Here is a 13,333-nt window from a genome sequence, read left to right on the forward strand (position 1 = left end):
CCCTTACAGGATAAGGTGTTTATCAGCCTTCTCAGCCGTGTTTGATGTCCCGTCCTCTTCCCACCCCTGCCTGATCTTGACGGACACTTTTCATTCTGAAAGTAAACTTTCTGTCAGGAAGGTTTCATATACTCCCTACATTTCTTTTGATCTCCTTGCTTAGTGTTTAATTCCTTCTTGTCACATTGTAGGTTTTTCTAATCCTGTTTTACATCCAGCTATCTAGCTCCCAATTTTTGTATAAATTTGCGGTGTGACATGATATTTACACAGCATTAAGGCCGCGCTCGAATATTTACCAGAGATAGAGAGACAGGAGAAAATCAACCCCACAGATTTTTTAAAAAATGAAATAAACTGCTATTTTGAGGGAGGAAGGTTGGCAAGGTTTTACAGGAACATCCATGGGGAGTGGTGGAGGGCAGAACAACAATATGGTGGTTTTGGCCTCTTGGCTTCATCTTTTTTTTTACTCAGTCTTAAAATACTCTTTAAACTATAAGCACATCAGCTCAGAGTGGTATTTTATTATTTCCTTTGTGAGCAATCATGAGAAGCTCTAAAAGACTGCAGGTATATTGTATGACAGTATTTTAAAAAGACTAGGAGGACATCGTTATCAAACAGCCTGTGTGAACACGAATTTTGAGCGTGCTACCTCAAATGAAAGTGTCCCATAATTTGGTGGTAGTTCATACACTCTGCACACTGAATTTTATAGATTATATCTTGGAATTTTCATGAAAGGATTTCTCAGAGCAGATGATTCGAAAAACATAGTGCTAGAGCTAGGAGATCTGCTAATTATGGGTAGATATTATTGGTTATGTCCAGGGGCCTATTATCCTTCCATTCTCTGGGTGGATTGAACCCCCAAATTAGCGTGCTAATGAGATGATGAAAATGAAACCCCGTTAGAAAGAAATGAAACAATCACCAATCTCTCTTCTTCAAAGGGGAGAAAAGCAGAGGCTGCAGGGACTCCTGATGCAATTTGTTTTGTATTTGTGGTTTCAACTTAGGTCAAACAAACTCACTGTCTACATATTGTATAACAGGTAGCTCCAATGTTGCAAATCTCGGTCTGTTGAACAAGCAACAATCACCGAGTTCAAATCACACTGGAGGTCAATAAACTCAGCCAACGTGAGTCTCAGCTCTTAATCTAACAGCTCTCTATCCTACAGTACAGGGCTAAAGTATCTATAGCTATGTCCTGTAGAGCATCATCAATAATAATAATAATAATCAGGGCTTTTTTTCTCATAGAACGCTCAGAACGGAGTTCCGGCACCTTTTTTGGATGGAACCTTGTAGGGTAGGCAAGGTGGGTTGTATGACGTGTGTGAGTTCCGGCACCTTTTTCTTTTACAAAAAAAGCAATAATAATAATAATAATAATAATAATAATAATAATAATAATAATAATAATAATAATAATAATAATAATAACAACAACAACAACAACAACAACAACAACAACAACAACAACAATAATAATAATAATAATAATAATAATAATAATAATAATAATAATAATAATAATAATTTCTTATTCTTAGGCTCTTTCTGGGTATGCATTATCCATGCTAGCTGTCCACCGGACTTACAAAGAGAGGATAAACCATGAGTGAAAGCAAATATACATGTCCCAGGATAGTGTTGCAGGATCCAATCTCCATTGGTCACCGGGACCGATGGTTAGTCTTCTGAGCTTTGGGATTCTCTTGGAACCTCTCTCTCACTGGAGTGTGTGCTTTGGACTGTTCTGTGTGTAGTGTTTATATGGTGCCTGCATTGTGTGGCTTTTTTTAGTTGTTGTTTAGGGTGCTGATGGTTGGCTATTAAGGATAAATCTCCCAAGATTTCCAATTAGGTGTTAGGCTAAGTCCAAGTAACCATGTTCAGTTCAGAAGTCAGTTCTTTATTTGCTTACACCTAGCAGACTTTTGTATGAAGTAGTATAATCCTGATGACACTTTTCGCATATTTGTCTTATCTGTTATTGCAATATTTCCTTCTTGTACCTTTAATATGACTTTCTTTTTTCTTTTTCTTTTCACAGCTTGTATGCCAACCACTTCCCTGGTTTATTTGCAAATTCAAAATTTCTTTGTTTGGCATAGTTCATCTTTATTTCCATCTCTCTCGCAGTTAACGAAAATAGTTTCCTCTCTAAAAGCTTCATTTGGTGGATAATAGTTGTCTCCTTAGGGATTTTTTAAAATTCTTCTTCCACTTTATTTATCTCATCCCAAATCATTTATCTTGCCTTTTCTTTTAAAATTCACCATTACTTTTCGCAAAAGCTTTGCTTGTATCCCAAACCATCCCTACTTCTGTGTCTTTATTAAGATTATTCTAAAAAAAATCATTTAACTTGTTTTTACAATTCTCCACTTCCATTTTTCTTTTGTAAAAAAAATCTCATTCAATCTTCAACTAAAAGATCCATTTTTCTGAAAAAGTCAATGGTAATGTCTCCATTTTATAAACATTAATAGCCAAAGCTTTAGATGTCCAAATTATATCTGTTCTTGAAAAATATCTGTGTCCTTCAGAAAAATAAATATATTCTTTTGAATCATATTATTTGTATCTCTCTGCACCAACACGCTCCAAATTATCCATTAAATAAATAAATAAAAAAGGTAGTTTACCCTGTGCATTTTAATATTTTTCCTCAGACATTTTGTGTTTTTTTGGGGAGGAAGCCACTCCATTTCAAACTCCCAGGAAACACCAATTTTCATATGAAAAAATCAATAATTTATCCATGCGCTTTATAAAATGCTATTTTATCTTCATTTAGGACATAAATTTCCTATATCAAAGCCTTACCCTCCTATAGATTAACTTCCACCCCAACATACAGCCATGATCATCGTTCAATGTAACTTTTGGATGCTGAGAATTTATATACAAAAAAGACCTCCATTTTTTTTCATTCCTGCTGAAATAAATTCTTCTCTCAGATTTTTGTGACTCAAGTATTTTATATCTTTTTCCTTTAATATGTGCACGTTAAACATTTATAATCCATAGTTAAGCCAAGATTTTAGAAACGTCAATAGCTAGAAGACTTTCTCTTGGGATAAGTCAGTCTTAATTAGCCCCAGTCAACAGTTCTGGTAATATGGCTGAGTAGGAGAGGTGAGTTTAGGCTGGACTGGACTGGACTGGATTTGATTAAGCTAAATCTAACCTCCTTAAGGTTGATTTAATTAATTAACCTTTAGTTGGAATTCCCACCGTCAACTAACCTGCTGAAAGTCATAAGTTCAGAGGACTAGTGTTTATTTTGTCGCCGTACTCCGAAGTTAATGTTCTTCCAATTTTCAAAGTTTATGGACATTGGTGGTCTCTTTTACAGGCTTGCCCAGTGACAACGTAAAACAAATCGCTCTCAACTTTAGTTTTTCCTGGCCCTGCTAAGCAGATAACTGTATTCAGATGGGGCATAATAGCGAGAAAACATGATGGTTAATGAATGGATTGTGAAGGTCCATAAAGATGAGTTATGCCATCTTCTCCCTGAAACCTCTTTTGAGCCTCTTAAGAGAGAGAGAGAGAGAGAGAGAGAGAGAGGAGGAGGAGGGAAGGAGGTATATATAGATTTCATGGGGCAGACTATGATATGTGCCCACCATGACTGTCAAGCTGAAATTACTTCTTATATCATCACCGAGCAGATAATGTGAAGCAAGTTTTGGTGGATGATTATGGTTGGTGAACTGGAATCATGACAGGAAGAGAAGAGCCTCTGTGCTTTGTTCTCTTGAAACTGGGTTGACCTCAAGCAGGAGAGGCTAAGGATAGGGTGGCATTGACCAGCTCAAATGAGGTGTCCTCAAGGCAGAGAACCATCAGGAAAAGTCGATTACTTTTCTCTCTGAGTCGTTTTCAGAATAAGTGGGGTTTTTCCCCCCATCCCTTTTCTTTGGGCTGAAAGGATGCGCAGGCATGGACAGTAAAAATGAATTAATAAATGAAAATCTTTATCTTCCTATCAGGAGGAACACGAATTGCGCAGAAAAGAACTACTCCCTCTATTAGGAAATCTGTCATCAGATGAGTTATCCGTTGCAAATTGCTAGTAAAAAAGGCAGACCGAGAGAGAGAGAGAATGAGGAGAAATGACTATTGAGTCTCATTTATTTTAATGTCGGCTTGCTTTCCTCCTCTTCAACTGATATGATGTTCAGCTAGGGGGCTGATTTCCCTCTGTAGAGATGACTTTAAAAAAAAATCTTTAAATTTGCAATACCTGTTTTATATTGCAGGAGGGGAAAAAAATAAAGTTTCCATCACACCTTTCAAAACACCCCAGTATGAACAGCCTAAGTGATCAGGTTTAGCCTCTGAACCCCGGAAAAGCCTGACCGGTGACAACATCAAGTGTTCATTTGTGCGAGATATATATATATATATATATATATATATATATATATATATATATATATATATATATATATATATATATATATATATATATATATATATATATATATATATATATATATATATATATATATATATATATATATATAATATTGCATCTCTGAGGCAGTGTGCTTTAGACCGAAAGGGAAGCAAAGTAAGAAATTGGGAGGAGGAGGAGGGAGGGAAATAGGAGGAAAAGGAGAGGAGCAGGGGAGGAGGAAAAGGAGGAGGAGGAGGAAGAGGAGGAGGGGAGAAGGAGGAAGAGGGGGGGCAGGAGGAGGAGGAGGGAAGTAGGAAGAAATGGAGAGGAGCAGGGAGGAGGAAGAGGAGGAGGAGGGGGGAAGAGGAGGAGCAGGAGGAGGGTGAGGAGCAGCAGAAGGAGAGCAGGAAGAAGAGGAGGGCAGGAGGGGAGGAGGAGGAGCAGCAGGAAGAGGGGAGGAGGGGAGAAGGAGGAAGAGGAGGGGCAGGAGGAGGGGAGGGGGAAGGGAGAGGAGCATGAGGAGGAGGGGAGAGGAAGGAGGAGGAGAAGGAGGAGGAGGGGGAGGGGGAGGAAGGGAGGAGAGGAGGAAGAAGAGGAGGAAAGGTTTGGGGGTAGGACCAAATAAAAATAAGAAAATCATTGCGATCGTCCCTCAAAGTTGCCTATATGATTAAAATTCTGTCTGTAGAAGTAAAGGGCTAATAATTGGTTTTGCTAAAAAAAACAATTAAAAAAATAATGTTCAGCTTTTCAGGATGGTAACATATTCAGGTTTTCTGCGCATGACGTTGAGTGCCCAGTGTGCTCTCCACAAGTACTCAGCCTGCTGGCTTTGGGGAGGTTGATATGATGGGATGGTTGTACAATAACATTGTAAAATATACCTGGATGCGCAGAAATGTGTGTATTAGAGCATTTCCCCCTGCTCTACAGGGCTTGTCTTTGGGAATTGGGGAATTTCCGCTAGTTAAACCTTGTTGAACATTGCAGTCTTTAGCAGTGTTTGAGAACTGTATTCCAAAGTATCATCAGAAGACTTTCTCATTTTCTTGGCAGGACTTTGCTCAGCTTAATTTCATCTATCCTTATTTTGATAGGTGAGAACCTTTCAAAAATGTATTTAGATCAGTCTTTTATCATTGAATATGGATTTGGGTTTGGTAATTCAGGCACATGTTTCCATCCAGCCTAATTTGCCTCAATTTTATTGCTGCTGCTATCTTTTTGAAGGTCACAAGAAAGACAGGACAAATAGCTAAAGAAGAAATATCTAAAGTGGACAAGCAAAAAGATATTACTTCTAAATGTCTGCGGGAGAACTTAGGGAACCAAAATTATCTGCATAATTCTTCTTCTCTTTATAGTTTCTCTCGACTTCAATGTGAATTATAAGGAAAAGAGCCTCAAGTCAAAGTGTTGGGGTTGAGGGACAGTTTCCTTCCCAGCCTATTGTTGAAGTCAAGAAGCTACAAAGCTGATGGACAGGTCTTCATCAACCATTGCTGTCAAAATGGAAACAGATGAAGAAATATAAATTGATAAATTTCTCTTTCTCTCTCTCTCTCTCTCTGATAAAGCGTTAGAAGCAGTATGAAACCTGGATCCAGAGATTTGATTTGAAGCCCTTGATATAATCTTGGAACTGAGAGCTGACATCCCAAATCCAATCTGACCATCCAAGTCAACGGTGCCATCTCAGAATCAGTTCAACCGTTAAAAATGGCCATTGCCTCTCCCCCCCACTTTTTCCCCTAAACTAATTTTTTTAAAAAATCAAATCCATTGACCTTCATTCAATGAATTGAGATGGAGATGTGGAGGAAATCAGTGGACAGAGCAAGGGAAAATTGCAAAGAGAAATACATTTTTTAAAAAATCTCATAGAAAGGGTGGAAAGAGGTAGCTTAGGTTGGAAATTGCAGGTCTCCTAGCAGCAAGAGAATCCAGGACAGATGGGCACAGGGCATTAAGAAGTTAAGGAGACCACATGGTGCCAGAGCAGAGTATTATATGCCTGGGAAGCAAATAGGGCAGCATCTGAAATCTGGCTGTTGTCCACACTCTTGTTCTTTCCCTTCTAATAATTCTCCTCCTACCATTTTCTTTTAAAAAAATTGTCTTGGGAAATGTCACTCCAATGGCTGCCAGCTCTTACAGCTTACAAAATTCCCAAGATTATGGAGTCTTTGGTGTTCTCTGAGCTTGCTGGTTTTCTTCAAGATGTTTCAGGACCCAGGTTGGTAGCATCGTCAGTGTTAGAAGGAGGTGGGGTTTGTTAAGAGGAGGAGGTGGAGGAGGAAGAGAAGGAGGAAGAAGAGGAGGAGGACTGTAGGGTTCTTGGTACGCTATGAGTTTGGGGGTTGTCTTGCAGTTGTCTCATGACCCAACTGGTGAACATCATCAGTGGTAGAAGGGAGTGGGGATTGGAGAGATGAGGAGGAGGAAGAGGAGGAGGACTACTGTAAGGTTCTTAGTACTCTCTGAGCTTAGTTGTTTTCTTGCAGACATTTCATGACCCAACTAGATAACATCACCAGTGCTAGAAGAGAGAGAGTTTGCAGAGAGGAGGAGGAGGAGGGGGGGATGTAGGGTCCTTGGTACTCTCTGAGCTTGATGGTTTTCTTGCAGAACCAACTATGTAACATCATCAGTGCTAAAAGGGAGTGGGGTATACCATGGCTTTCATTATGTCGACCCTTGACCTATGAAATCAAGCAGTGACCATGTCCTCATGGTTTCTAAGCTGGCCTTTAATAACCAACAATCACCACCTAGTAGCATATCCTGGAATAAGATCCAGGTGGGGTTGGGGGGAGGGAGGGAAATGAACTTGAATAACCCTCCGTGGTTGGAGAACACAATAGCCGTAAAAATACTGCCTTTACAACACTCTGACTCTAAATCTAGTCAAGTAATAAACTCAGAGAAATCCTCCAGCTTTTATTCCCCTTGGTTTGGCACTCTTGATCAATCTCAGACGCCCACAACCTGGGACTGACAGTTTTGCATTAAGCCAGCTCTGAACCAGTGAATTGAATTAACTGGTCCCTCTTAAAAGATGGAAACTGCTGAATCCCCCCCTTCATAGGGGTCTTAAAGCAGTGAGCAACCTTGTGGTAGCAAACGCAACCAACCCTGGAGAAGTTCCTTACTGCCAACAGGCACTTTGCAGCGAAGACAAGCAAGTCAAAATGTTACCCTTCTGTCGCTCCACGGACAAATTAAAACTAATTAAATGATCCCCAGCATTGATGAAAGGTCTGTATTTGTTCTTGCAAGTGCCAGCTCCCACAAAGGCACTTTTGTGTCATTAATGCGAAAACTGCGCTGCATTATGCTTTCCCGTGTAAAGATAAAGAGGGAGCGAGAGAGAGAGAGAAAGAGAGAGGAAGAGAAGATCCAATTTGTTGTCAGCTTTGTAAGATACAATTGCAGCCATGATTATAATATCATCAACCACGTTTCAGCTGTCCCGGCTTATTCAGACAGGCAGACGGAAATATGAAGTGACAAGAGAGCCCGTTGTTGTTTGCACACAACTCCACCATAACTAGCAATTTGGTGGAAAATAGAAGGGGGAATAAATGGGAAACGGGGAGAGAAAGAGACATTTACTTCGAGAGGAAGCTGAACAATATCCCAGTGGCTCTGCGGGGGGGGACGGACACCCAGCACATTTTAGGGCAGGCCAAAAGGGCTTAAAGCAAGCATTTCTCTATTTTTGCTGTTTTATACCCGATTGGGAGGGGGGGTTATTTGTATTCACCGAATCTCTCCTGCTAATACAGCCGTAACGTTGCATTAATTCATCTAATGCATGCAAGGCCATACCTGGCTCGGCCCCCCACTCTTTTTTAATTACCGGGATCAAAAATAAAAATGGCTTCAGAAGGAAGGCAGCTGCATTTGTTTCCGTTGGATATCATAATTGCGACTGTAAATTGGAAAATGGAACATTTCCTGGTGCTGATGCAAGTAATGGCCTCAGCATTGTTATAGCGAGGGGGGAAGGGGGGGGGTGAAAAATTAAATGGGGGCAGTTTTTTTAAAAAAAATAAAACTAACCCAATGCAAGTTAAAAGGATAATGGCTGGAGCAAAACAAGAACAAGGGACAATGCGGAGCAAAGAGACATTTTAAGGCCCGGACAAAATGTTTATTAATTGTTTTGTACCAATTGATGGCAAGATGGGAAGAGAGGACATTGATGCCCAGAAAAATATAAGTGGAGAATTAATGGGAGAATCTGCTGAGTTTTCACAACCACCCACCTCCCTTCTTCTTTCCATATCAGGAAAACAAATTTTGCAAAAAAAGAATACTGGCTGACTGCTTACTTGTGGAGTCCTTGATGATGTTATGGTACCCAGCTGGGTAATGAAACATCCGCAAGAAAATGACCAAGCTCAGAGAGCACCAACGACCCACAGTTGTCATCATCTGCCTCCCCCTCCTTCTCCTCCTCCTCTTTGCAAACCCTTCCTCCTCTTCCTTCTCTTTCAGACATTCCCTTCTAACGCTGATGATGGTACCTAGTTGGGTAATGAAACATCTGCAAGAAAACAACCAAGCTCAGAGAGCGCCAAGGACCCCACAGATCTCCTCCCCCTCCCCCTCCTAAATAAATACTAGAGTTATTTAGGGCGAGAGGGTGGGATTTACTTGAAGCAGAGTCAAAGGTTCCCTGCACATGGTCATGACACCTTATCTTTTCCAGTGTCTGCGAAATGAGTGTCTTAACTATAGAAAATGAAGCCTGGGCCTCTGGCAAGCAAGCATGCCCCCTTCTTATCCATTCATAATATTTTTGCAGTGTCAAAAGGTTGAGTGAAGGGGACTGAAAATTCTGGCAGGGAGGATGGGTAGCAAAGCTTGGAAATTACAAAACAGCCTCTCCCTCTCCCTCCCTCCCTCCCTCCCTCCCTTCCTTCCTTCCTCCTTTTTCCTCCCTTTCCCTTTCCCTTTCCCTTTCCCTTTCCCTTTCCCTTTCCCTTTCCCTTTCCCTTTCCCTCTCCGTCTCTCTCTCTCTCTCTCTCTCTCTCTCTCTCTCTCTCTCTCTCTCTCTCTCTCTCTCTCTCTCTCTCTCTCTCTCTCTCTCTCTCTCTCTCTCTCTCTCTCTCTCTCTCTGTGTGTGTGTGTGTGTGTGTGTGTTTCCCTTGGTTCAGTCCCCAGAACTGGAAAGTAGCCAAAGTAGCAACAGGGATTATCAGTGGGTTTAGAAAGATAATGCAAATTACAGAGCAATCAGTTTGAGAACCGTGTTGACAGGATGGCACAGCAAGCAGGAATTAATTGAGGGGTGGGGAAAAAAAGAAAGAAAGGCAAATAGCCTGGACTTAACCAGGATGGGGAACTTCACAGATCCGGAGGTGAAATCCAAAAGGACATTTGGGGTGGGCTTGGAAACAAAACGATAGAGACACCTTCGAGTGTGTCAGCCGAAAAGCATCTCCAAATATCCGTTGGCTAATCTCACAGTTTACTAGGCCCATCAGTCTGGTCTTCTTCTTCCATCTTCCCCGTTGACGTTGCCTCAAGGTTGCCAAGACTGATTTTCAAAGCATGATAGGTTTGGGAGAGGTGGATGAGAGTACCACACAGCACGAGAAAGTGGCATCCTATCTCCCTTCCTTGCATCCCAGATGTAACGGTATGTGTGAATGAGCTTGGGAGACGGGAGGAAGAGCTGTAGCCTAGACCACAGTCTGATAAGAGACGTCTGAAGGAAGGTGGGGGGTGGAAATGGAGAAAGTGTCTCAAAAGGGACCCTCTCCAGTTTTGGAGAGAGTAAAAGTAAGGGAGGAAAGCTTTCACATTTGCAAAGCTGACATTAGCTCTTCAAGACAGGAAGCACCAAGGGCTAGCACTATTTTTATTGCAAGGTTAAAAAAAAAAGTGAACGTTTCCCCTGCCAGTCATGTCTGACTCTAGGAGGTGGTGCTCATCTCTGTTTCCTAGCTGAGGGAACCAAAGTTGTTCAAAGATGCTTCCGTGGTCATTTTGAACTGCTAGATTGGCAGGAGCTGAGGTGAGGACAGGAGCTCACCCATTCACGTGGCTCTTGGGTCTCCAACCTGGGCTGCTAGCTTTCCAGCCGACAAGCCCGGCATCTTAAGCGCTGGACCTCTGTGCAATGCTGTGGCCTAGAAACATTAAATACAAATAAATAAAATAAATAATAAATACAATTCAGCACCCCCTTGGCACCTTTCCAGTCTGTAGAATCAGCTAGTAAGGCTCTCTTTGTAAGGCAATAATTACTCTGGCTCCAAAAAGCTTTGTTGCAACAATTTGTTGAGGTTTCAGTGCTTCATTGTATCCAATCCCCAGTGTGAGACCTTCTGATTCAAGTTAAAATGGATTTTTGAACAAAATTAACCCAATAGAATCAATGATTGAAATCAAATCATTTGGAATGCTGAAGTCAGTTCAATCGGATGGATCAGATAGATTCAATTTATCAAGCTGCCTTGTTGGATCAGGTCAGGCTTAGTAATGAGGTCTAGGAGGATGTGCAGCCCTGAAGCTAATTCTTCAACCTGTGCAGAGATGAATTGGGCCTCTCCTACTTATTAGATGCGAACTTTAAATAGTTATCTTATGTGGCATTTACATTTCAATCATGTTCTGCGTGGTTCACTTGTTGACGGTCTATGATGAGAGATATCATATGTCTTTAATGTTTTTAATAATTTCTTTTACATCTGCTTAGATTGTGTTATTCTCTAGTCCACATATGAAAGCTTTTAGACCCCAGGTGGTCTAAAAGAAGTGGCTGAAACAAACAAAAATAATAAATTAGTGAAGTGACACTAATGAGTGAGGGAACTGAACAATTATTCCATTAAAAAAGTGTAACGTTGTCCAGAATTTGGACATCTACTGACCAAGCTTGTGTGTATTGCCTGAGGTCATCTTGAAACAGCACCAACACCTCAATGACATCACTAGATGTACCAACTCAATTGCTGTAATTTGCAACTGAAGATCAACAGAACTTCAAAACGAAAAGTGCCCCCTTGAGTTTTGGTCTTCATCTCCCTCCTAACAAATCTGGAAAACAAGGAAGGCTATTAAGTAGACATTAACCCTCCTCTTTCATCTGGCTTTTGTTCCAATCTGGCTTGGAAAGAGAATCAGCCTCCTTGAATGAAGAGGTCAAGGGGTCTTTCGAGATGGGCTGGGTCCTTGTCTTCCTTTCCAGACTAGCCAACATCTCAGATGCATCCTTGTGACAAGGTCCAGGCCTCCCGGCCCCAAGAGGTGATTCCACGTCAGATTGAAGAGTCTTTAGAAATGGAGGCTTCTGCAGTTATGAGTTGTGGATGGTTGATCTGGCAATGTTGGCATCTGTTTAAGTAGTGTTTGAATGGCTTCCACCCCCCTTGCTTCCTTTCATTCAGCTTGACTCCTTAATTACTGTAATTAGGAACACTGTCAAAATCTGGGTGGTGGCAAGATGAGTTTGCGAGTGGCAGATGGATGCATCCCGCTCACCCAACACATTAGGAGGTCACTGTCTGTCACCAAGGGGTGGGATGTGCCTGAAGTGGCTCTCTGGTTTAATTTGGTTTGAATATAGAAACTGGGAATCCTCAGCAAGCAAAACAGGCCTGTCTGGGAAGTTTAAATTGGAAATCAGACGTGTTTTTTATTCCTGTTAAGTCGGAAATTGAGCTTTGTGGTCTAGACTTGCTCCCACCTCTTTTAGGAATTTCATAATTCAGATTTTGGCACCCTTAATCCCACAGAGGTTTAGATTTCCAAGGATTTCTAGGAAGCCTAGACAGCTGATAGGCCAAAAGGGAGCACGTACGAATGAATAAATAATAACTTCTTTCATTTCCTTCCCTTCTTCCTTTTGACTGAAGAGTTGAAATCTTTAGCTGAACTGACCCCACAATTTCCCTCATGAGCTTTCTGGGGCACCTTTCTCCTCCATCTTAGAGAAGGGAGAATGGAATGAGGTTGAGAAGCAGTTGAGACCTTTTGGCTCACATATTTAGTGAACCCAATCAATTTTCGTTTATTCGATACACAAAGATCCAACAAATAATGCCTTAGTGCAAACAAAATCAATAGCTTGCTTGAAGCTTTGCACGTGGTCCAATTTTCAGCTGGCTACCCTGTTGGTCCTCCTCATTTTTTTTTAGTGCTGCTCAGTTCTTTGTTACTGTTTCTTTTTTTTTCTTTCTTTTTCTCATGTGGAAAAGTAAAATCCCCAAATCTATATTTGGAAAAAGGGACAGAGATCCTAATATGTTTTACATCGAGATATAAAGCTGGAAGCAAAACCTCCTATAAATGGTGAGAACCAACCCCCAACAGAAGGCAAACCTCTCCTATTTCTTCTCCTCTTTTCTCCTGGTCTCCAATCTCACCATCCCCCACCATCATCATCAGAGATGGTTTGAGGAAACCACCTAATCCCGTAAGGGATTTGTATTGTGCTCTGTTTGGGGTGGGCCTGTGAGGACCAGTACACTTTCAGTGCAATGGTGCAGAGTTTTGCTTCCCTAAATACCTTAAGTCTGAGGATGGCTGGAAGGAATTTTGAACAGAATGACAGAAAGGGGAAATAATTGCATTCAAGGATGAATCATATTGAGTGCCTTTAAGTGCTTTAATTGTTATCCTCCTGATCTCGTCACTTCTCTATCATAGGCTCATCTCCACTGAGAAGTGGAACTCAGAGATTGAGGTGATGGCATTCTTTAGAAATGTTCCTGGTGTTTTGAGTGAAGTTGTTGAGATAGACACTGGGGGTTAGAGAGAGACATTATGTCAACAGAGCTGAGCTGTGGCTGCCTCTGTGATCGTGAAGAGTATCCAATGACTCAGAAGGATGGAGGGAAAAGACTTGAGATTTAAATCCTGGACTACACACACACACACACACACACACACACA

This window comes from Vipera berus (genome assembly GCF_964194415.1).
Source record: "Vipera berus genome assembly, chromosome: 8".
Taxonomy (NCBI): domain Eukaryota; kingdom Metazoa; phylum Chordata; class Lepidosauria; order Squamata; family Viperidae; genus Vipera; species Vipera berus.